Raw genomic sequence first — 4,966 nt, 5'->3', positions numbered from 1 at the left:
TAGTTCGCTTGTTAAGTTACACTGATAACATGTTAACTTTCACAGTTTGCTTGTTAAGTTACACTGATAACACGTTAACTTTCACAATTCGCTTGTTAAGTTACACTGATAACATGTTAACTTTGGATGGTAAATTGATAACTATATTTAGTAAATTGTTAACTATAATCCATTATATGTTAACTATTATTTGTAATATGTTAATTAACACCATTATCCTGGTAATATGTTAACTATAATCCATTACATGGTAAAATTTTCCCTGTGATAGATAACATGTTGTTTTTTACAAATAACATGCGTTCATATTATAGTTAACATGTAAACAGTGATAGTTATCAGTTTATATATAATAGTTAACTATCACAGCTTACATGTTAACTATGTTAACACTTTGATTTAACATGTTTATATATAAACTGATAACTATCACAGCTTACATGTTAACTATTATATATAAACAGACGAGCAATATGTTAACATAATCTGTTATATTTCACATGTATAGCATAAAACTTAACATTTAAAAGAATAAAGATAACAATTACTCAATTATACTTATATGGAACAACTCCTAATTAACAGTTAATCGACTATAGTTCACATGTACTAGGTAAAACTTAACAGTTAATTAGCAAAACTTAACATTTTAAAGAAAAAAGTTAACAGTCAATGTACTAAACTTAACAGTCTACGTACTAAACTTAACATTTAAAAGAAAAAAATTAACAGTTATGCAATTATACTTTACAATGAACGCTAAAGGTTAACATCTAATCAGCTATAGTTCACACGTTTTAGGTAAAATTTAACAGCTACAAGTTAACAAGAAGCACGAATAAAGCGCTAGCTTCCAAACATAAAGAGAGAATAAGTTTTTGATCCTCTTGTGATTCAACCATCATACACACAAAAGCTATTTATAGTTAACTATAACACATAAATGAACTATATTCATGAAATATTTATTTATAACACGTAAATGAATTATATTAATATGTTAACTATAATACGTATTTAAATGAGTTAAAGGTTAAATGAGAACACGTAAATGAATTATGTTAACAATGTTAACTATAATACGTATTTAAATGAGTTAAAGGTTAAATGAGAACACGTAAATGAATTATGTTAACATGCTACGTATTATAGTTAACATGTTAAAACACGTAAATGAATTATGTTAACATGCTACGTATTATAGTTAACATGTTAAATGAGAACTATATTAACATGTATATGACCAGAAATAATAGATAACGAATAATGGATAATAGTTATCAATTTACCATCTAAAGTTAACATGTTATCAGTGTAACTTAACAAGCGAACTGTGAAAGTTAACACGTTATTAGTGTAACTTAACAAGCGAACTGTGAAAGTTAACATGTTTCCGATGACATAACAGATAACATATTTTCTTTATATACTTGTACAATGATGACTAACCCAATCGGTACAAATACTAAACATGCATTGAGCAAATCTACACTTTGCACATTCATAAACATTTCACATAGTCCAGAGGAGGAGAAACTAATAAACTCTTCACTCTCAATTTCTTAATTTATTCTAATAAAACTTATTTATATATCAGTAATAAACACAATCTCCACTGACACGTCACCACGCGCCAAGCGCTTCAACGCTCTCTCTAGTAAGCAATCGTGACCCTCAACCTGAAATTAACATTTGTTGACATCGTTGAGAATGACGACGGTGTCGTCGGCAATGTCGTCAAGCAAAAAGTCGAGTTTTTTGAGCTACAGTACATGTCCAAAAGCTCATCAAAGAGTTTTTTGAGCAAACAAAGAGTTCAATAGCTCATCAGACTCCAAAAGCTTAACACTACATAAAAACAAAGCCACAATACATGTCCAAACTCCTTATTACAGCAGAAAGTTGAGTTTTTTGAGCCATTTCATCAAACATATAGCCACCCATACTCATATTTACATAAAACAACTTCCCACCTTAACATAATTACCCAAAACACAAACTTTTTCTCCACCAAAGCATTTCGTCAAGCACCAGGTTCGCCCTTTCCCTTATTCACAGAAAACCAAAACAAAAAAATCATCAAAAAAAAGGAGGGAAATTTGTTACTAGAATGAAAAAAAAAAGAGATAAAAATTGCATCTTTTCCTCAAAAAATAAATAAAAATTGTACCAGGGAGGCGTCTTCATCGTCAACATCGCTAAGCACGGTGACGGAGTCGTCGGCGATGTGGTCGTCGGCTATTAGAAAAACCCCAACAAACGGCGGATCTCGGCACGGGAGAGGGAGCCGGCGTCGCAGCGGGATCAAAGAGGAGGAGGGGAGGAGGAGAGGATGAGAGAGTTGAGGGAGGGGGCAGAGGGGGGAGTGGAGGAGGAGGACTGGAGGAGGAAGAAAGAAGGAAGCTTGTTGAGGGTAAAGTTGGGATTTTAACAAGTTATGCATTGAAACTTGGGGAGAGGTGAGCTGAAGGGGTTGGGGCACAAAAAGTTGGGATTTTAACAAGTTATGCATTGAAACTTGGGGAGAGGTGAGCTGAAGGGGTTGGGGCACAAAATTTTCAAAAGTTGGGGACTGCAGCGCATAGGTAAAAGTATGAGGGGCTGGGTGACATTGCTTTTTAAAATTTAGGGCCTGGAAGCAATTTTTTCTTTTTTTTAAATGGAGACATCCGATATAGATTTTTTTAGAAAAAAGGGATCAAGCTCCAGCAAGTACACCCAATGTTTCAAGATTCTCCTAATGAGATTAATTTATTTTTTAACCATTGAATTCAATGTATGTAAAATTCTCTAGTTAAAGCAAAATATACTATTAAATATGAGTATGTGGCCTGATTGCAAATAAGCTTACAACTTACTCTATTGTCTTCTTCTCTTTATGTATGTATCTCCACCCAAATATATTTCCAACTCTCCTCGCTAGAGTCTGTGGTTGGCTATTGTTCAACCAAGATACTTGCAGGGATAATGTAAATGATATGATAAAAGCCCCAATTGGACGAGAAAGAACAGTGGCCTTTATAAATAATATGAAATGAAGCAACATAGTTTATAAGATCATATACATATGAGCGCTTACCAAATAAGCTAGAAATTGATTTCCTACTAAATATTTCATAAGATAATGTGAATAACTTAATTTGCTTGCATCGCTGTTCATAATAATATCATGGATCTCTGTCTAATAATATCATGCATCTCTGTCTCTTGCCTCTTTGGTCGGTGGAGAAACATACGATTTCTTAGAAACATCAAACTAAAAGCGTAGACAAGCCTCATATTTATAATCCTTGTACCTGTTCTACAATTGAATATTTTTTTGTTGGCCTTACTAAAACCCTCATTAATCTGTAAATATTTTGGTTAATTACTAGCTCAATTAAGTTGTTCAAAATTTGTTTCACAAATTTAATTTACTAAAAATTTGTCATTATGATGATATTGACCAAATTTGAGCACATTTTATCTGTTTTCTTTTTTTATTAAAATTCTCAAAATAGATGATACATATTACACATGTAGACTATTTTTTTTAGTTGAACAACACAAACTTTTTACTTTCTACTTTGATAAAAATCAATGTTAAAGGTTGGATTCATTGTCAGGTTATGAATTCACACTGGTTATTATTTACTGGGGATGTTATTAATTTTTTCTGCTTTGCAGTTTTCTTACTATAAAATAATGTTAACTTATTATTATTTTTTCATCCAGGTTAAAGTAATAGACATGAAAGCTCAATCACTTGAGATTATTCTCATACTATGAAATATAACTTATTATTATTTTTTCATACGGGTTAAAGTAATAGACATGCATGAAAGCTCAATCACTTGAGATTATTCTCATACTATGAAATCTAACTTATTATTACTAGTATAGTACTGCACGTGCTTTGCACGAGTGCATACTTATTTTGTTTTTTGATTTACAATTTTTTTTGTTCGGCTTCAAAATAATAAAATGACTTGCATAACAATATAAATTATGAACAATTATAATTTTATTTAAATGAATAAATTATATGATAAAACCATGTATAAAGAACTGAATGATTAACTATTATAGTTTGGATAATTATTATAATTTATTCATAATTTATTCATAGTTTATTAAAATAATTATCATATATTAAATAATTTCTTCTCTTTTAAATATAATAATATTCTACATAGCATACTTATAATACTATTAGTAACTACATTTTAATTTAATAATTAGTTTATTATACTATTAGTAAATAATTTACTAAATTGCGTAATTAGTAAATTATAGTATAATTTATTAATTTAAAAAATACTATTAAAATAATTATACAATTAAATACTATTAAATACTATTAAAATTATAATACATATAAATTTTTTTCTATACTATTATCATACTTTTAAAAGGCTAATAAGATGAAATATAACAGGTAGTCCTCCATAAGAGATGAAAGCGAAAGGCACAAGGCATAAACCTAATGAATTTTTCTTATTTTTAATTTTTCTATAATTTTAAATATTATGTGAAGATAAATTAGAGATAAATTTTAAATTTTCTATGAAACAACATACTTAAATAATAAAATAATAATGTGACTAAAGGTTTTAAAAAAGTGAGGAAATGCATAATTAATAAGAGGTTATATATAATTAGTGAATAGTTAATTACAACCAAGGGCATATTTGAGAATTTTCAAATCTAAAATGGTAAAAATAAAAATCAAAAGTTTTGAGGCAAGGCAATCCTCTTTCATATGTGGTATAGATTATTTCTCTGTATGCTACTTGGTTTGCCTTGGTTTTACCTATCAACAACTTATGAGGTGTTATACATTTGTATCCGCTTTATGTACTCAAGTTTCATAATATTTGGAGATGTAGATCATCAGGAAAATGATTGTTGTTGGTTTTGTTGCTGTTAGATCTTAACCAGTTTTGTGTCTTTGTTTGTTGTCGCTTCTAATGAGTTTTTACAGTTT

The sequence above is a fragment of the Asparagus officinalis genome, chromosome 3 (assembly GCF_001876935.1).
Source record: "Asparagus officinalis chromosome 3, Aspof.V1, whole genome shotgun sequence".
NCBI classification, from domain to species: Eukaryota; Viridiplantae; Streptophyta; class Magnoliopsida; order Asparagales; family Asparagaceae; genus Asparagus; species Asparagus officinalis.
The sequence above is the reverse complement of the archived record's forward strand: the minus strand, read 5'-3'. Positions refer to the sequence as shown.